The sequence below is a fragment of the Macrobrachium nipponense genome, chromosome 17 (genome assembly GCF_015104395.2).
Source record: "Macrobrachium nipponense isolate FS-2020 chromosome 17, ASM1510439v2, whole genome shotgun sequence".
In the NCBI taxonomy this organism is placed as follows: Eukaryota; Metazoa; Arthropoda; class Malacostraca; order Decapoda; family Palaemonidae; genus Macrobrachium; species Macrobrachium nipponense.
Genome location: NC_087210.1, coordinates 29062163 through 29084662, shown reverse-complemented (window position 1 = coordinate 29084662; position 22500 = coordinate 29062163). Strand labels below are relative to the sequence as shown.

General features: G+C 36.1%; 1 protein-coding gene across 6 annotated transcripts in view; it reads left to right on the top strand.

Moving 5' to 3' along the window:
• Window positions 1–22500, top strand: part of LOC135196151 (uncharacterized) — a 240051-nt gene that overhangs the window by 17359 nt on the left and 200192 nt on the right. The window lies entirely within an intron of this gene.

Genomic DNA, 22500 nt, shown 5'->3' with positions numbered 1-22500 from the left:
AAAACAGAGGAGGGGGATATATCAGTTTCAAAGACAAGAGATGGACTTCAAAAAGAGCAACAGGACAACAATTAATGTGGCAGACCAAATCACCTTTTATTTTTTTTTTCAAGTTACTTAAAACCATTGTTTCCAAGCGGTTTTGCTATGAACAAAGCTACCATTTTGCAACAACGAATTCTTCAATGTTCTCTTTCTAATCGTTCCTCTTTTCCTCTCACTATATCTCCTTTATGCGCCCGCGGATACACACACACACACACACACACACACACACACACACACACACACACACACACACACACAGTAAAACGTACGAGGCGAGTATTATATATATATACCAGCAACTACTACACCAGTCCTTCGGACGTACATCCCCTGAATACGAGCTGTAAAATAAATATAAAAAATAAAAATAAAAATTTGCGAAAAAAAAAAGAATAAGCAACGCGTCATCAAAACTGTAATAACAACAAATGCCTCTGATGATAAAATTGGGTTATACAAAGCGTTCCTCACTACGAACCCTACATAACAAACGAAAATGAACACACACTTGGTACATCGACTCTTCTCCTACGAAGACTCATTACGTGCCAGCTCCCCAAATTTCCCATTGGGCCGCAATTAGCATTTATCAACCAGCTCCTTATTGCAATGAAATAGCTCTCGAGCACAACTAGTTCCCGTAGGGGAATTAGGGATAGAGCTTTTCTTCAAGGAAAATGGAACTATTAAGACGTTAATCGAGATAAGTCACACAAACACACACCTATCACATTCAATTCTTGTCACATGAATAAACCATCCAAAACTCTTCCATTTTCTCCTCTTACGATACATTTTACTCACTCCTTACTCTATAGATACCCTTCATTCATCGATTCAACTCTTTGTTTCTCATTCAACCCCACATATTTAATCCTAAAGAGAAGTTGGCCTAACAGTACCTTCATAAACTCCAATACCTACATTTCCAAATCTCAATAACAGATCCTTCTACCGTTCTTCATTCACGGACAGCCATTATCCATTACATCTCCAAAACATCAAAACGAATCCTCCAATATATGTACTGATATTCCCTGATCCTTTCTGGTTTCCACTTACATTACACCCTTGTTAAGCCTTATATACACTATCAACTTCCTCCCACGACAAGCACATTGAAAATCTTTCAAAGGTCACTATTGTTTCTCTTCATTGTCTCCGACCAACGTGGGCTTGGGAAACTCGGCATCACACTAGGGATATGCCAACCTCATTTATTTCCACCGGTTCATTATGGTTAGTTATTACACTCAACCTTAGTCCATATAATAGTTTCCTGTCTTCACAGGTGCAGCAATTACTATTGAGACCCTGACCTATCCCTAACACCAGAAATGTTTTATCTTTAAGGCCTGTCCACACGATCGGGCCTGATCGGCTGACTTCCCCTCTAATGGGCACACTTGACGGGCAAACCGTCAAATTGCCCGATGGGTCTTGTAGCAAAATCACCATGGTGGTGCCCGATGACTTTAACTTCGACCCTGGCAGACGTACGTTAACCATATAATTTCTTTTACTGAGCCATTCTTTGCACCATATTCTCTTCTTTTTCATCACACACAAAGTAATTACCATGCTACACTATCTTCTTTGCGGTAGGCACAATGTTTATCGTACCGCACTGAAAACACTACTGGCATCGTCGGGTACGCCCACCTCTCCATCGCCTCACCCGTGTGGACAACATTCATGGGTAAGCCCGCCAGAATTTGCCAATCAAACCCGGAGCACGCCGATCAGGCCCGCTCGTGTGGACAGGCCTTAAGTCTTGAAAGTATCCAGCATTTCCTCTGTGAACATACATATATATATATCATATATATTATATTATATCTATATATATATATATATATATTTATATAATATATTTTAGTCAAGAATTTCCTTCTCTTTCTCTCTTCCCATTATTTGTATATGCCCTGATTTTTACAATTTCATTTATGGTCCCTCTAAGTCTCTAAGACAAAAGTTAAAACATGATAATCGGAGCTATAATTTTATAACCAAACCGTGGTATTTTCGATTCACCCAAAATGTGCTCACCACATACTTGGCGTGTTAAACATCTTAACTCCTATAAACATATTTTAAAATATAAAAATACATAAACTGAGCAATTATAAATGCAAAATCTTAATATGACAGTCACTAAATCTATACGTCAAGGATCTCTGTAATTTTTCTTTCTTTAAGCTCATTTAAAATTAATGTACTTAAAAAGATACAAACATATATGTAAACTTAACATAAAGCATTGCACTCCGGCAATAATAATAATACTAATATAAAAAACCTTGGAAGACGAAGGCAATTCGCAATATAAAGCTGAGCTATGCAACTGGAATACGTCCTTTGTTAGGTCATGGAAGCGTTATAAGTGCTGAGCAAGGACTGGATATACATAACAAGGCCATTCTAGCGATTTCCGAAGGGTATCGAGATCGTTTTACTACTGAAGCATAATTTCTGAATCATAAAAGGACGTTCGGTATTTTCATCCTCCAAAGAAAAGCGAATTCAAGTAACTGAGAAGATACCTCGGAACTTTCCTCTGGCGGACATGCTACATACCAAAGATTGTTTGTTTGTTTGTTTGTTTGTTTGTATGGTGTTTTTACGTTGCTTGGAACCAGTGGTTATTTTATTCAGCAACGGGACCAACGACTTTACGTGACTTCCGAACAACGTCGAGAGTGAACCTCTACCACCAGAAATACACATCTCTAACCCCTCAATGGAATGACCGAGAATCGAACTCGCAGCCACCGAGGTGGCAGACCAAGATCATACCAATCACCAATAAGATCAGCAATACTAGGATCACTCGGCTCAGTAATACATACTTTACCTATATTCCTCGCTTTGAAAATAACGTCCTTCCCTTTCTTCCTTTCCTTTGGTTAATTAAGTCAATTAACTTGACTCTCCAGGCGACCGTTGCTATAATATAAAAAATTAGAATTTTCCTTTGCAATTTATTCTCCAATTTCCTTTCATTCCTGTCTGACGAGTAAGCCTCAGGCATACGTGTATTTACACAATTAGAAACTCACTGATCAAATGACCCTGGACAATAGACAGAAATGAGTTTAGTGAAATATTTAATAATAGGCGTCCACGGTCGGGGGTGCACTTCGACAGATACAAACCCAGGAGATTTTTTAGGCATTTTTGTGCGGGTGAGGGTATGCGCGTGCGAAGCTCTCTATTTTTGGGGTCGATGACCAGTTTTTCGTAATGCCAGATTTGATTATGAATAGTCAGTCATCGTCGGGCGCTTTGTAATTTGTAAGCAACATTCGGTAACATCCCTTTTCAATTTACAACACAGTTCTGTAGTTATTTTCGTTCCTTGTATGCTTAAAGAAAAAAAATACATTAATAAAATTAAATCATCATTGTCACAATCATACTTATACTTATCACACTTGGCTGGTGGAGGAAGCCCCTGTAAAGAAAATTCCACAGATTTAGCTGCTTCATACACCAACAAAGAATGTTCATCATTAGCACGTTGAAAACCCACAAGGACACAGCGCCAATCATTTCTATCTTCTAAGTTGGGGTGCATCTTTTTCAGTAACTCTTACCTTTTTAAAGCATTTTCTTCTCCTTCTCCTCCTCATTTAGGAAGTGTGTGTGTGTGTGGTGGGGGAGGGGGGGGGGCTACACTTCCTAAATGTACACTTTCTATCATTCCCCATGATCAAACCACCTCAAAACTCTCCAACTTGCACTGCATGAACCCTTTCATCAATTCTAATGATGTTCACATTTTTCACATTTCTAAGCGTTCTGATGCCTTATAAACAACTAAATCACATTCAATTTCAAATAAATCCATCTATTTCCATTAGTATTAACAATTCACAGTTTCCTTTAAGGGAATTTGACTCAGGAATTCCCTAATAATTTTGAACCTCAGCTTCCAGTAACATTTGCACACATTTACTCCCTAAAAAATCAACTGCTTCCTTTATCGAACTGATCTTACAGAAATTCAAGCTCAACCATGATAGTTTATAATTTACTTCCGCAACCTTAATCTCGCTCGCACCCAACAGTCAGTTCTCCTCTTGCAAAATACTTCCCCAGTTTCTACAGAATCTCTTTACTACTCCTATACTCTGTTTTTTTTTTCATCTGTCCATCCGCCTGTGGTGTTTTTGTATGGTAACACTGCGTCCCGGGCTTTAGACAGTTACATTCAGCTTACATTCAACGATTATAATAATATCATATTTCGAATATTAACGGTGTAATTCGCTTACAATAAATTATTAAAACACTTTTCATTTGCAAATGTACACCCAGATATCCTTTCATTTACCTAAAACTTACAAATAGCGTAACTATCTAAAGCCCGGGACGCACTGTTACCATACAAAAACACTACAGGCGGATGGACAGATGAAAAAAAAACAGTATAGTCAGCACTGTCATCTGCAAACATCAGCAATCCCACACTCTTGAAGAACAATTTTCTTATCACACAGCAGCAGCCTATTCATTGAAAATAACCACATTCAAATTTTCAAACTTCCTTTCGAGTTATTTTGAGAAAAATTTATTTACCCTCCTCACTCGGGAGTTCAAAACGTTAACGACTAATCAGGTATTGAAGGTGGGGCATTCAACCAGCAAACGCTTCCAAGTCACGCGTCCAAGTGATCAGTGCGAAGTGCGAAGGAAATATCTCTAGTGTATTCTCTGCTTAATAAACAGCATCCAATAATCTTAAATAGCAGGTAGGGTAAAAAATAAAAAATAAAAAATAAAATTCAGCAACTTACTGGATTTTTAATATGCTGTGCAATAAAGAATTACCGACCGGTCAGTTATGCTCATTACAGGCATAGTATGAACCTTCCCCCAAACTTCGTAAAACAGTAAGTTCTTATTAGCGCTGATGATTAGAAACATTACCGTCTCCCCTCCTCATCGTCCAGAAGTATAACAGCTCTGTTATTATACTTTCATTTATCATACCAGATTTCTAAAAAGTATAATCAAAATGCGTTAAGCGTAATTTTCTACAAGACCTCTATTATTCACAAAAGATATCGGAATCAATACTTGGTAGTTAACTCTGAGAAGCTATACAGTTAAGTTAGCAAGTTTGTTTTCATCATTGTAATTACGAAAAAAAAACTATAATCTTAAGGGCTTGATCATCTAACAATCATATTACAGAGAACTGCAGTTGTAAAAAAGCAAGCATGGTCGATGACTCTCTCCTGAAATGGCCATTTCTGAACTAGTACACGTTCTCCGTACACCAAGAGCACGAAACTTCCATTAGGGGTATAGCTTCATAAACACATTTACCGCACCCCCGCTGACCACATTTAAACGCAGTTCCGACAGCCAATGACCAAATTCCTGAGTAAGTCACATGTCATCTATACACCAAATATAGTTTGACCTCGCCCACTCCCATTCATTTGCGAACGACCTAAAGGAACAATAGGCTGAGGAAACCCAGGTCGAAAATTACAGAAAAAAAAAATTGTCAAATACAACACAACCTAAAGAAAATAAATTAAGTAGATTTTCAAGGTCTACTTTCTCAAGTAGACCTTGAAAATCTACTTAATTTATATTTTCTTTAGGTTGTGTTGTATTTGACAATTTTTTTTTTTTTTTTTTCTGTAATTTTCGACCTGGGTTTCCTCAGCCAATTGTTCCTTTAGGTCGTTCGCAAATGAATGGGAAAGGTAAACGTAACTAAGGGAATAGTGAAGCGCACGCAATGTGTAAGTATATAACACCAGTGTCCGTACGTGTGCACATTAAGACTAACTACTACACACACATACACAAATATGGTATACAGCCACAAATATTGTTTAACATCAGTAAGCCTACAAATCTTATAGTCTTGAGGATTAACAAAAATGGTATTCACGTTGATTTATGTGTGTGTGTGTGTGTGTGTGTGTGTGTGTGTGTGTGTGTGTGTGTGTGTGTGTGTCATATCAAGCGAAACCCATCCAATGGCTTGATAAAATGAATATTACATACACGATGGTAAGGAATACGGCCATTAAAATAATATTCTAACAAATATAATAAATGATGGACTGATTTTGCAAATTTACAATTTCTTCCAAAACGAAAAAATGCCGGAGGCAAACTTCATAAAAGAGGCATCTTAAATATTGGAGAATACAAAATACCAAGATAATAGTAATCATTAAAATGTGCGGAAAGTGTTGTTCGAGAGCAATCTCAGGACTTCATTCCATTCCAGAGGAATGTGTCAAAACAATGAATTAAAGCATACTTGTGATTTTATCATCAGGGAGGACCAGTATGGCATAATCTCTAATGTAGAATATGAATTTTCGATATTCCGGACAATCCAAGAATTAAACAAGTATGAGAGCATACACATTTTTTAAAGACGTTAGAGACTATAAGAGCTTTTTGCTCCATTATCAGCATCGACAGAAATCATTCAAAAACGAACTTGCTCTTATACAACCTGTGTCGCAACAACCGAAATTCACTATGATTTGGGAAACGTGGGACTATTACATCTTTATACAAAAGGGAGGTTTTGAGAGGTTACACACACACACACACAATATACATGTGTGTGTATATATATATATTATATATATATATATATATATATGTATATATATATAGATATAGATAGATATATATATATATATATATTATTATATATATATATATTATCTATTATATATATTATATATATATATATATATATATATATATATATATCATAAGCCGGAGAAAAAGAGAACATTCTAAAATCCACATGCAAAAATAGCAGAGCATACTTATCTGTTCCTAGGTCGGATACCTTCGCCCATTGTTCACATGAACATTTTAGATCTAATTTGCGACGAATTTTAAAAACTATACAATTAAAGGAAATTTTCTCTACGTATTATAATCACGAACCATTCTTTTTCCAAAGGCTATTCCTTTTCTTAAAAGCTATTCACCGAAAAGGGCTATGATGGTGTAAGACTACTCCTGTTAATCCTTCAAAATTATCATGAAAGGTAAAAATCGCAAGTAAAACATTATACAAAAACTAACAATAACTGACAAGATATCATCAATACACCATGGCAAGATGTGAATCAGCTATCGAAATAAATGATAATGTGCAAGCCACAAGTGTTTATGTTGCCACAAAACTGGAAATAAACCCCCCAAGGGAAAATACAACACAAAACTGGAAATAAACCTCAACGGAAAAATACAACACAAATCTGGAAATAAACCTCAACGGAAAAATACAACACAAATCTGGAAATAAACCCCAAAGGCAAAATACAACACAAAACTGGAAATAAACCCCAACGGCAAAATAGAAAGACTAAAACAGAAAGCAAATAAATCTAAATCATGGACAAGCTAAGCAGTACTAATGACAGACTAAACTGACGTTTAAACATATATTTCCAACACGAAAACTCGCACCTCCAAGCCATCCCTTGCACAAGGAAGACCGACAGGGCTTCATTTGCAAATCTTATGCAGATAAAGGAAGCTCTTATGGCTTCCCTCCACCGTGATTAAAATAAGAATGAATAAGAAGGCAAAACCTCCGAGGATAACAAAGTAAGAATGAATAAGGGGCAAAACCTCCGAGGATAACAAACATGACAGCTGTAGTTGAGACATACCTGTTAACTACAAACCATCCACTACACATCAAAAACATTTAAGAACTTGGATGAATTTACTTTACTTCTTGAAAACGGGTGGATAAGAATTTACTTTACTTCTTGAAAACGGGTGGATAAGGTTAAATAAACTCGCAACAGAATATTCTTATATGGTTCACAAAAGTGCCATTGAATAAGAAGTAAACAATACGCCAAACTCAAAAATTAATGATAAGAATAGGGGAAACTTGATCAACGGGCCGAAGTACTAAACAAAAGGACGAAGCAGTTACCGACGAAGCCATTCAAGGGACCGGTGCCATCAATGCAGTGGATATGGCAGTTCTTGCACTGAAAGGTGCAATGTGGCCAGAAACGTGGGAGGAAATCTGTCCGTTACAAACGAAACGAAAGCTAAGAAACACCTTGAAAATAGGGTCGAAGGAAAACATTACTACAGATGTAAAATAGGGATGGAAGCTTACTTATCAAGGCGTATAATAAGTTCCTTCTGTGGGCACTCTTCGAGCAAACTGTAAGGAACGTCCATGTAGGAAGGACGTGGAGTATAATCATCAAAAAGAACTAAAGATCAGGAAGAAAGAGGCATATAAAATTCAAAACAACATTGCTTGTTGCTACTAAGCACTCCAGACGTGGCACCAGAGGCTCAATATCGAATGACCATGAACATAATCAAACACAAAACTTGAGGTATTGGGCAAATCTAACCGACAGTCGAAAAGTCGCGTGACGGCTCGAAACTGTCAGTAAATTGGACGCTATTCACTGATCATGCGGTTAGAACCGTTAGACTGACAACAGGCATAAGACAACTTATGACAGGCTAGTGGGATGTTTGTTTGTTTGTATGGTGCTTTTACGTTGCATGGAACCAGTGCTTATTCAGCAACGGGACCAACAGCTTTACGTGACTTCCGAACCACGACGAGAGTGAACTTCTATCACCAGAAATACACATTTCTCACTCCTCAATGGAATGCCAGGGAATCGAACCCACGACCACCGAGGTGGGACGCTAATACCATACCAACCACGCCGCTGAGGCGCTAGGCTAGGGGGATGGCGATTACAGTTGCGCAATGAAAACGATAATCAACGTTCTTTGCAACGTTCATCTTGAGTCTCTTAAATTTTTTCCCACCAATCTGGTAAAATTTGTAAAATCTACAACTCTTAATTCTATCTCTGGTCCGCCTTTAGTCTAGAAATGTGACTCGGTTCTCTGCAGATATAATACTGTTATAGAAACAAGGGCGTATATTAAAAATCATTAAATCCCTGACCCACTACCGATTTCAAACACTATAATATTATACATACATACATACATACATACATACATATATAATATATATATATATATATATATATATATATATATATATATATATATATATATATATATATACACACACATAAAGGGTGGCTCTTTAGGGTGTAAGGGAATACATTTGTCCATCATAGCTGCCTCTGCATAAACAAATATCTAATAACACTAAATAGTTTTTTTTTTATATAAAATAAATAAAGGAAGTTACGGAAGTTCAAAGAAGCTGATCAGGTAACGGGAGGTATTTCTTCAGACGACATATTTATAGATAAGAAAAAATAACACAATAACAATAAGCTATCCATACTGACTTTTCCCGTTGGAAATACTCAGTTTCTTCTCTATTCATCTTATAACAGTATTACTTGGGCAACAACTCTGAAGTTTATTTATCGAATTCCTATACCACTACCGAAACAGCTGGCTACACGTGCCTGGCTTCCGTAACCCATAATATTTCAAGCTTTTTGAACAATGTTTCAGCAACTCCCTATTAAATTGCCGGACTTCTCGTTTTGATTTCCTTAACATGTCTCAATTTAACATACAACTTTCAATTCAACTAAAAATGGAGACAATTAACAACTCCATTTTTGTAGTGATTGAGTTAGAATTAATTGCCTAAGAAGGTCCAAGTCACTTCATACAAAAAATAACTTTTTCTTACCCTAGATTATTTATGTATATTACTCACAGTTTACACGGTGAAGAAAAAATAGCGAAGTACAAATAACAATAGCGAGTGATATTCCACTCTATGGAATTTGGAACTAATATTACCGCAAGAGAACCGTATCAACTTCAACGAAGCCACCTACGTTACGGTAATCCTTGGAGAGAGAGAGAGAGAGAGAGAGAGAGAGAGAGAGAGAGAGAGAGAGAGATAATCTTATCAATTGCAGTTGTATGAAAAGTAGGTATATCTTAGTTTAACAAGTCCATTGAGTTGATTAACAGTTCTCCTAGGGCTAGCCCGAAAGATTAGATATTTATACATAGGAACCAATTAGTTACCTAGCAAAGGGACCTATAGCTTATTGAGGGATCCGAACCACATTATATCAAGAAACTAATTTCTAATCACCACAAACAAATTCCTCTCATTCCACATTGGCAGAGCGGAGAATCGAACTCGTGACTACTAAATCGGTAGGCGACCACGTTAACCACTCATCCAACGCGGAACCACGTGCATGACCAAATACACGTATTTGTTCTTAAACAACACACACATGAAAGTAACAGGTTAATAATAACGCCACGCATCTTTCGATCGGCACAGTGAAAAAAGAATTTAGAATTTGGCATAACTGGTTTGTGTGAGGGTAAAAGCCAACGAACGACGGAGGCCGTCGGTTTTCAGGAGCTATGTCATCCTTTATTGAGGGACGTTCCAGCGAAATGTGGTTAGATGCCTCATCTCCTGTATATATATTTCCCGCTTATAAAAATGGAAGGGTAAGGCACTGAGGCCTTCAGCTCTGGAGAAAATGACGATAGATATAAAGGGTATTTCATATGTACGTATGTGTATGAACATGCACAGACGTTTGTAATATATACGCACACAATATATATATATATATATATATATATATATATATATATATATATATATATATATATATAATATATGAGAGAGAGAGAGAGAGAGAGAGAGAGAGTTCCCCTCAATCGTAAAAATCCCATTAATGAATCCTGAGGCACAAAAACAGGGAAAATAACAAGGCACTTAGTCTTTCTTCGTCTTAATGAGATCCTTGATATTGCTAACACACACTAGAGCGTGAAAATTAGAAAGGATTTAAAGAGCAAAGAAAATTACATTCATGTACTTGACTTCCATTTGAATTTTCTTGTTTAATCAGCGTATGTAACTGCAGATCTAATCATTCATTATTCAGGCTAAATTCAAATGTGCTAAAAAAAAATCCTGTTTATCTTTCATAACTCTTGTTAAATTCTAACGTGCCCACAACTCCTCTTTATCTTGAAAGTATTCAAGACGCCGATTTGTGTCAATAAACTACATAAAAACTTCGTAAAACGTTGGATCAATTACGGCATTCGACATTGTCCGACTCTCGTGTGAGGATAGAGCTATGTATCCAAACCGGTTATCCTTCCAGAATCTTCCTATGGCAGAACAGATAGGGCATCACAGAGCGCCGTAAAGAGAGTAAAATACTACTTCTTCACCAAGAAAACTTGAAAGGCGCAAAGAATGTGGCAAAATGATTGTCACCCTTATCGAATGACGACAAATAAAGACCACCAAGGACTGCTACAACTCATTCTTGCTGATGTAGGATACCCATAACCATAGGTACACAAATATGCAACCCATGAAGCTGAATATTTTAATTTAAGACTGATCAGCTGAGTCTAATCGTCTATTACAGAATGGGAAAAAAAAGGTCAGTCGTGACAGGATTGTTATTATGTGCCATGGAGTGAATGACAGCCCCTGATTCAGTGGTCACCCTTGTCTTTTTCAAGTCAAGCTCATTATCACCATTATCCTTATGCATATTCCCCACATTCAAGTTTCTATTGGACTCGTAAAACCTTTCTGACGACGATTTTTGGGGGTAGACTGAACAATTCTCATAAGCAAATACTACGATGATGACAATAAAAAACAGATTGTAAATTAAGAGAAATCTTAAATATCATAAGTTATGTAATAGACAGATGAGCAATAGTCTGAGGAAAGCCAACGTTACAAGTTTAATTATTATTTACCAAAAAGATCATTTAACAACAGCAGAGAGAGAGAGAGAGAGAGAGAGAGAGAGAGAGAGAGAGAGAGAGAGAGAGAGAGAGAGAGAGAGAGAGAGCATCTGCAGCCGGAATAACCCGGTACTCAAGGCTTTTGGGTCCGGATAAATTCTCATCGAAACTTTGAAGTGAGCAATATCCTGGCATATCAAAAAAGAAATATAAAAAAAAGTCGCACCGTTAACACGCTATTTTCTTTTTCTTCTTTTCTGGATCAAAACGAAAACCTCTCCTCTAAATATCTGTGGCATTTCGGAATTCGAAGGGAGGAGGAGGAGGAGGAGGAGGAGGAGGGAGGAGGAGGAGAGGAGGTGAATAGGAATGATCTATACAAATTATTCAATGGCTTCGCTTCGCCGCTGAAGTCATTTCATGGAACATTGAACACGCATACACAATCATTCGCTCAGGCTCGAGAAGCACTTTTTCTCTCTCTACAGAGAACACTTTCTTTCAAGTTATCTAACTATACATCGAATTCGAGTTTTACTTAAATAGCCCCCTTTTTTATCAAAGAAAAAATAATATTCAAGAATACCTTGGAAATTAGTTTCGGTAACCTTACCATTTTCAGTTTTTTTTTTCTCCATATATACAAGTATATGTATGTATATACGTGTTTATATATAACTATATATGTGTATGAACGCGGGTATATGCATAAATTTAAATCCCTATTTTTCTAAATCAAACGAAAACCCATTCCCTAATTATTCGTGTCATTTCGAATTCAAAACGCTACTGTGGACGCCACAAATATAGTTAAATACCGAATTTACTCTACCTTGAAGGCCTAAAGATCAAATATGCAAGGTTAGATTCTTGGGAGTGAGATGTTTCCAGAGGATTTATATATATATTATATATATATATATATATATATATATATATATATATATATATATACACACACACACACACACACACACACACACATATATATATATATATAATATTTAATTAATATATATATATATATATATATTGTAAATATACATACATGTTATTCCTTATTCCTAGAGTACAGTGAACTCATTATCAAACTATGTATGTTGTTTAAAATGTGTAACTATAGATTAAAGCAAAAAGCAAAATGCAATGATATAGAGAAAACAAATAACACAAGTAAAATATAATACATTAAAATAAAGATAAAATAAAGTATAAACATTAATTGAACTAAAGCTTAAAAGCAAAACAGCAAAAAGGAGTTAACAAAATCATTAGACATTCAGAAAAGAAACGATAAACATTCATTTGACATAATAAAATCAAGAGAACAATTAAAAGCAAAGGGAAGCCGGAACTAGCAATCACAATGCAGTCAGAACCTAATCATAAATAAACGCAACAACCTTTCAATCACGCAAACCTTCATTAAAATACTACTCACTGAAGCGTCCTTCAGTACCATCCTGGTTCACTGACTTTCCTTGAGCCACGAAATAGGCATACTAGCATACCCTAAATATACTTAATAATTGATAAACCGAGGATATCCTTCAATAGACTTTTTACCATTCACGTACAATCTTCGATGTAGGATTATTCCACTACGAGCTCCAAGGGCTGCCGTCTCCCCTGCCTACCATGTCCCACCCAGGGAGGACGAACAGGTTTGCAGTGAGGGTAGATGTCTCCCCTACCTTGCCCGTCCCACCCAGGGCAGACAAACCGGTCTGCAGGGGTTGGGTGGCTGTGTTATGTCTCCCCTACTGCCATCCGGGGGAGGACAAAAAAGTTCAATCCTCTCCGACTTTATTGAAGAGATAAGATAGATTTTCGTGTTCAGTATTTTTTTACTTAATACAAAATTCCATCCTCTACAATTCTACAATCTGAATTTTTGGTGAACTAATTTAATTACCCATATAAATATTTAATCATATAATTTGGTCACCATCATAACTGACATATTCAAAGCACTATTTCATCGCAAGAACATAATCTGCATAAAAAGATACATTTCTGAAAATATAAAATTTAATTACGCAGGTGCGGATAGCATTCACTACACTGTACTCTATGTCAAACCTAAAAATCAAAATTACGAGAAGTAAACCTAATGGAATAATTGTCATTTTGAAAGAAAATCCGAAAAATTGGTAAGACAAAAAAGTTCAATCCTCTCCGACTTTATTGAAGAGATAAGATAGATTTTCGTGTTCAGTATTTTTTTACTTAATACAAAATTCCATCCTCTACAATTCTACAATCTGAATTTTTGGCGTAACTGGAACTTTATGCGAGCTATTCGAGCTTCCAGAACTACTCAAATTGTTGGAAGAACAGAATAAAACAAACTCGGAAGCCAAAACAGAGGACACTTCAGAATATTCAACTGGCAACTTTGCCCATCTGACAATCATACTTGGTATAAAAGGCCGAACGCGATAACTGACAATACTATGATGGATGAATTCGCCTTCAGGTTTTCCAGCCTCAAATTTAGTACTTTAGTAGGCCACAGGCAATAGCCATGACACAAACAATTGGATAACAACAATTAAATGGTCGCTGGCCAGCACTTAGCAAATGGATACGACTAAACACCACTCAAGATACAATTGCTTGGACACTCTCCAAACGTGTACAACAATTTGAGCGAATGCTGAACAACCCAGAGAGAGAGAGAGAGAGAGAGAGAGAGAGAGAGAGAGAGAGAGAGAGAGAGAACTATTCAAGCACCTATCTGTTATTTATCAACGTAGGGAGGTGAGCAATGAATAAATTAAATACACGGTTACGCATTAGCCTCATTTGTTCAAATATTCAGTAACTCAAAAACAAATACGAGCAATTTCATAATGTCAGCATCTCTACTGCAGGTAGCAACTAAATTAGATTCTACTTCTGACAGCTAAGGTGAACCCAACATTCCTTATTTGACATATACAGTAGGTACACCCTACAGCTTGCGCTGCGCTTATTGGATACCTAGCTTCCAAAGGAAAAAAATAGAAGCTCTACTCAAGTGTCTGGAATAGAACAGACAGAGCTATCAGGCTGAGCCAGAGGGGAATCACAAGACGAAAAGTAAAAGAAAGGCAGTTGAAGTACAGAAGAAAAAGTGACGAAAAGATACTTGCTCCATTGGTTAACGTTTTAAGGTTAACACTTGCTTGTTTGTTTGTTTGTATGGTGTTTTTACGTTGCATGGAACCAGTGGTTATTCAGCAACGGGACCAGAAAAAACACATCTCTCACTCCTCAATGGAATGCCAAAGAATGGAACCAGCGACCACCGTGGTGGGACGCAAACACCATACCAACCACGCCACCGAGGCGCTGGTTAACACTTCGGACTGCTCCGACGTAAAAAGTTACCTCGTTATTCAAAATCCTGGATATAACATACATTGACCAATATACCCCAGGAGTAATATTCAAAATATTATACAACATAATCCATAGCTACGACATTATTCGTTCGATGTAACCATTTAATATAAGAAATACAAAGGCCTCCTACGAATAATTCTAATGAATATTAGTTACATGAGCATTACAAATGAGCAAAGATTTGGGGCTTTCATAATACCAAATATGCAATGATTAAAACATCAGAAACCCCAAAAAGGTACATCTAAACATGTCTGCGATTCATTAGATAAAACTCAAAACACACCTAGGTACCCTAAATGAAGAGTTGTATATAAAAGTGATATAGTGAAAGTGACCCTCAGCATATTCATAGTACAAAAACAAGGAACATCACAGAAGTAAAATAGCACATTGAGAACACCACATAAAAGTGCGCATATAACCTGTAGAACGCTAAGGAATACCACATAATTATGTATTCTTCGGATGTCTAAATTACAGAGTTAAAGAAGGACGTCAGCTTTGGAAGTGAATAGGTAACACATAAATAAAAAGTCTGACTTCAGTAAGAGCATGCAGATCTAAAAGTGGAAAACTAGGCAAAATGAACATGGGCGAAGAGAAACATTAATACGGCACAAGCGAGCCCTACCTAAGTTTGACGTCTGGTGAAAACGCAAAATCTTACTTTACACCTGTATTTATACGTTGATATTGCGGCAGATACTTTCCAAATATGTTAACACGTTCAAACTTACATACATATATGTGGAAGACTGAGTGCAAACAAAATACAGAATTGGACCTAGTGCGTAAATTAACAAAATCACAAATACGAAAAAGAGAAAATCATAAAAACTACAATACACAAACAAATACAAGAACTGAGACTAATACATACATCTATATATATATATATATATATATATTATCTATATATATATATATAAATGAGAGAGAGAGAAAGAGAGAGAGAGAGAGAGAGAGAGAGAGAGAGAGAGCGAGAGAGGAGAGAGAGAGAGAGAGAGAGAGACTCGAATCCATAATCTTCCAATTTAAAAAGAGACCAATTTGCTTTCAAACTCACGACATAGTAATGGAAAAAGTTTCCTCTTACTGAATTACAAGCCAAATCATTTATAAAGATTTTAAGTTTGAAATTATACAAAACGAATGACTGAGGCGGTTTATACATTGAATTAATGAGAGAGAGAGAGAGAGAGAGAGAGAGAGAGAGAGAAGAGAGAGAGAGTTAGAGAGGGGGGGGGGGGAGGAGTCGATCTTAAAATTCTCATCATATTTTTTCCGCTAATAAATTACTTACGGAAAATACGTAGAATTTCGATGACATTTTTCTTTGGAGAGAGAGAGAGAGAGAGAGAGAGAGAGAGAGAGAGAGAGAGAGAGAGAGAGAGAGAGAGAGAGAGAGAGAAACTTAAAAGTCTTCAAGTCGCGCGAACTCCAATATGAGGAAAAATTATGAGGCCATTAACAGAACTGATCAATAAAAATCCCTCGGCTGCAGACTTCAGCCGAGAGAGAGAAAGCGGCATTACCACCCCTTCCTACCACAGGAAAAGATGAAGAGGCTGAAAGAAGTATGAAGAGAGAGAGAGAGAGAGAGAGAGAGAGAGAGAGAGAGAGAGAGAGAGAGAGAGCTAAAAGGTGAAGCAAAGTTGATCGCCGTAAATTTTGAAAACGTCTCTTGTGGCTGAAGAATATAAAAAATAGAAAATTTAGTCTAAAGTCCAAGTGCTGAAACTTGAGCTGTCAATAAGATCTGACAGGTTAAACGGGAAAACCTCGCCGTTGCACTAAGAAACAGCAGTTATAGGGGTGGAAAGTAAGAAGTAAGAGATTATGAACCGAGGACTAGTAAAAGGAATGAAAGGAGTTGTGGACAGGGGCCGAATAGACGGGAACAGAGAATTTAGGCCAAAGGCCAAGCGCTGGGACTCTTAAGAGCTCATTCAGCGCAGAAAGGGAAATTACCAGGGAGAAGGTTTGAAAGACGTAAAAGGAAGAAAACCTCGTAGTTGCACAATGAAACTGTTGCAGATGTGGAAAGACTGATGGAAAAAGAATATAAACGGACGTTCAGTAAATAAAATGAAACAAGTTACAGCTACGGGTAGAAGGCAAAGGATCTTGCATCTTTTTGTTTCATTTTCTCGTTTCATTATCTCAGTGCTTTACATCGTAATTTACGTGATATAATACACATATACATAATATATATATTGCTGCTAAGATCTCTCACACACATGAATAGTGACCGAATATGTATAAACATAAATTTAGCACTCCAGAATACAATAATTTGTTTCATGTCTGTCTGTCTGTCTGTCTGTCTGTCTGTCTGTCTGTCTGTCTGTCTGTCTGTCTGTCTGTCTGTCTGTCTGTCTGTCTGTCTGTCTGTCTGTCTGTCTGTCTGTCTGTCTGTCTTACCCTACCGATACCTTTCCTTCGTACACAAGGAGCATAATCATTCCACTTCTAAATACCTCATTATCGGCATCCTGATTACTAATTAGCAAGGCATTATGAAGGAGTATTCGAAATGGCCCAGCTATTAGGGAGATTCGTACTTGTGTGCGCTTCCAGGGCTGTGTAGGAATGAATGATAAGATCCCTCTCATTAGATTGTAATAACGTTTTTAATAAGAAGTTAATACAGCTCTTATTACGTTTGCCTATTGTCTATAATGTTGTGCCACTGAGCTATATCGTCGTATCAAGGACACCCATCATAATGTATTTTATCATTTCTATCCACGCAACGAGTCTTCATGCTTGTTTTTATTGTTGGCGTGTTCATTTCCGTCAGTTCACGCAGTAGTCTTCGTTACTTTTGCTGCTACTGTTATAGCTGCTGCCACTATTCTGGATGTATTACGTGCAATATATTTCAGACGATATTATTATCAACGTAGCAAAAATTCAATTTCCGATGTATAGCATGCAAATGGTTTTTACTCTAAATCTTCTATATACATACATGCTACGTTTTTCTGCACACAGAAAAAAGCGTACACATCTTACAAAAGTTTATATATAAATACAGAAACTACACACATACTGTTTGTATGTGTGTGTGAACGCGCGTGCGCATTCTTCTCCAGTGCCTCTCACTTTCTTTTGGATAAGTTTACCAGCATAAGGTTGTATATGACTAAGTAATAACCTATGCCTGTAGCAAGGCGAATCATTTTTACTGCAAACTGCGAGATGGCGCATATCCAGCTCAAAAGTTTAAGTTTTAAATATTTATTTTCGGTTCGAATTCTTTTGTATGGTGTTTTTTCGTTGCGTGGAACCAGAACGGCTTTACGTGACTTCCGAACCACGTCGAGAGTGAACTCCTATCACCAGAAATACACATCTCTCACATCTCAATGGAATGCCAGTGAATCGAACTCGCGGCCACCAAGGTGGCAGGCCAAGACCATACCGATCACGCCACTGAGGAGCCAATTCGGATTTAGGTTTGCGGTGATCAGCTTCTCCAAAAGGTGTTAATTGGTTGAGAAGTTACAACGTCAGTCTGGCTATTAAACGCTCAAAAACACACGCAACTAAATAATACACACACACATATACATATATATATATATATATATATATATATATATATTATTTGTGTTCCTGTTTACCTGTTGTATATACATGTTAACTTTCACTATATATATATATATATATATATATATATATATATATATATATATATATATATATAATATAATATATATGGCATATACTAGGTGATAAGCCTTTGCCTTAATAGAATATGGTTGTTCGAGAGAAGAAAGTAACAATCCCTACCACCCACATCCTACTGAATCAATTTACTTGTTAGTGAGAGAGGAGAGAGAGAGAGAGCGAGAGAGAGAGAGAGAGAGAGAGAGAGAGAGAGAGAGAGACAATTTTTTTTTCGGCCTATAAAAGCTAACCCACCCTCCTAGATTTCACTAGTCGTATTTGCCGTGTATTTATTATTCAAGAGGAGAGCTTGATTCATGCTTGGGAAAAACTCCTCATACTTTGCTTCGTTTCCGGATCTTTTCCTAGCATTTGAAAATCGTATATACTAACAAAAGTCTTAACTATGGATTTGTGTATAAACATATCACACACACTATATTAAGTGTGTGTGTGTGTGTATATATATATATATATATGTAAGCTATATATATATATATATATATATATATATATATACATACACACACACACACACACACACACACACACACACACACATATGAGGCACTCGATTCAAGCTGCATTTCATTCCTGAAGCCAACGTTTTCACAATTACATCGTTACCTCTATTAAAGTCTGAATAGATATATAATATATAAATATATATATATATATATATATATATATATATATATATATATATATATATATATATGTTATAATGGCTCATTACACAAAAACATTAATAAACAACCAATTAAATTAAAATAAACACATTTAAAGCATAGATACAACGCAGCGCTAAAACAAAAACTGTACGCAGCGCTAAAACAATGACCTACACTCTGATACTTACAAACAACCAATTTATAAAATACATCCCGTTCCGTACCTCTCTTCCAAAGTGAAAAAACATAAATATGTTAATGATAATAAAAGTGAATCGGTGCACGGAATTTCATTATAAAAAATATACCCCGCTTTCATACAAGCCTTTCAGTGTACAGGACGTCATGGATACGGCCTACTTGTGCTAGGCGAGGACTCGCATCAATCTTGTATATGTGCAAATAGAGATTTAAAGTGTGTGTATATATATATATATATATATATATATATATATATATATATATATATATATATATATATATATATCAGCATACTCGGTATGTACAGGAACAATTTTCGTCACACACACCACAGAGCTTATCGTAGCACAAGACTAATGCGGCGAAGACTGGCGCTACTTGTACATCACCGGGAAATACGCCTGATAGCGTCTGAATCATCATAATGGGCGGCAGTAAAAGTTCCCTTTAAAGAAGGTGTCACCTGAGGCACTGCAATATTAAACTCTAATGAGTATACACAAAAGAGAGAGAGAGAGAGGGAGAGAGAGAAGAGAGAGAGAGAGACGAGAGAGAGAGAGAGAGAGAGTGCACACTGGCTCGGATTCAACATTTTGTTCTTTTACCGTCACACATTATGAATATATATATATATATAATATATATATATATATATATATAATATATCATTTTTATCAAAACTCTCCCACAAGTAGTTAAACAAACCTTTCGGTATTTCTGGTATCACACAAGAATGAATACAAGGAATTTATTGCGTTTCCTTTTTCCATTCAACACCCCACCCCCCAACAAAAACAGAAGAAGAATTTCATAGCAATGTGCAAATAAATAAATATACATAAAATGTATGTATATACACTATATATATTTAACTATATACAACTATATGTACATGAAAATATATATATATATATATATATATATATATATATATATATATATATATATATATATCTCATATCTATATCTATATATCTATCTATATATATATATATATATATATATATATATATATATATATATATATATATTTGCTAGTTGAGGTATGTAAACAAATGATCGTAAATATTCCCGTAAACCCTGCCCCCATGTTTATGTAAGTTCTCATACTTTATAAGCGACTATATACATGTCTCGGCAATGTATCAATGTGACGCGGAGACTGAGCAATCTAACTTTTGAATTATGGCGTTCTTAGGGCGACAGAGAAGAATGAAAACCTCCGCCTTCTAACGTGTATCAAACAGCTGCCGCCTTGCTAAGCCCAGGAAGTTGGATAATAGAGTGTGATTGGATGGAGCAGCCTGCTAAGCTTTGCCTCGGATTTTCGTTGCTGGTTTTAAAGATTCAGCAAAGATTACAGAGCATTTGCTTTCCATCTACTTCCATTATTTCATACTCCCACCGCGAGGAAAGGAAGTAGATGGACAATTTTGTTGCACAATTTCTTTTTTTATTCTACTTACATATTTGTAGTGTAGTGTATGTGTGTTTTTATTATATATATATACATACTACATACATATATATATATATATATATATATATATATGTATGTGTGTATATGAGGATCCAACGCGATATAAAATATACAGTGTATGTACAAGGAGGAAAGATGAAACCACGGAGTGCGATCTCTTTTGCCTTCATCCTAAGGCATTCTCAAGTATACTGCATACAATAGTATAGATGTGTAGACAATGGAACAAAACATTAATAAGAAAATGAGGTTTTGAAAATAACACCTAACATTATAATAAAAAAAAGAAATGTTTAACTTCACCTTTGTTAGTTCATAACTTTATTCTCTGGCAGAAATAATTGAACCATAATACTGTTTTCTAGTGGGGGACAATTTCTTATATGATAGTTTTTTTTTTTTTTAAGCGTTACTGTATGAATAGATTACATTACACTGAATATTTACCAACTCAGATTTGATGGAAACAAAGCCAATGAGAAACAAATCAAACCATTGATATTCCGGAGTTATTCTGCCTTCCTGTCACTAATTATAAAACGATTTTTATAGTAACAAGTATTCAAAATACGAGCTGGATAACTCAGGCCCCTACCTATTTTACTAATGGTCTGTGATTCATTATCGAGGAATTACATGACAGCTAGTACATGATGCTTGCAGGAACCGGCAGATACTACACCTCTATACTCTACCCCTCTATATATATATATGATATATATATATATATAGATAGATAGATAGATAGTGATAGATAGATAAGATAGATAGATAGATAGATAGATAGATAGATGATATATATATAATATATATATATAGATAGATAGATAGATAGATAGATATAGATAGATAATTATATAAAAGTAAAGCACTCTCATATATTAAATCCACCAATCAATATCATAAAATACATTTCATATCCCATGTTAACACCGTTAATTAGTAGGTAAATTTACAAGACTTTTAATATCAGTGTCTAGTTTAACTTCTTATTTGGCTGCCAAAAATCAATCAACCAGTGATTCTCCGATGAGTATCTGGAAAAGAAAACTCCAACAATGGAACCTATCCGGAGGGGGAACTTGCACCAGAATTTAAGGGCTCTATTTGCGGAAGCGAGGGCCAAATAATGGCGATGATTTCCACTGATGATATCAAAAAACCAATCTCTCTCTCTCTCTCTCTCTCTCTCTCTCTCTCTCCTCTCTCTCTCTCTCTTTCTAGGACCACTAACGCACACTTTTCCACAAGAACTACTTCAAACAGAATCGTATACTCCAACAA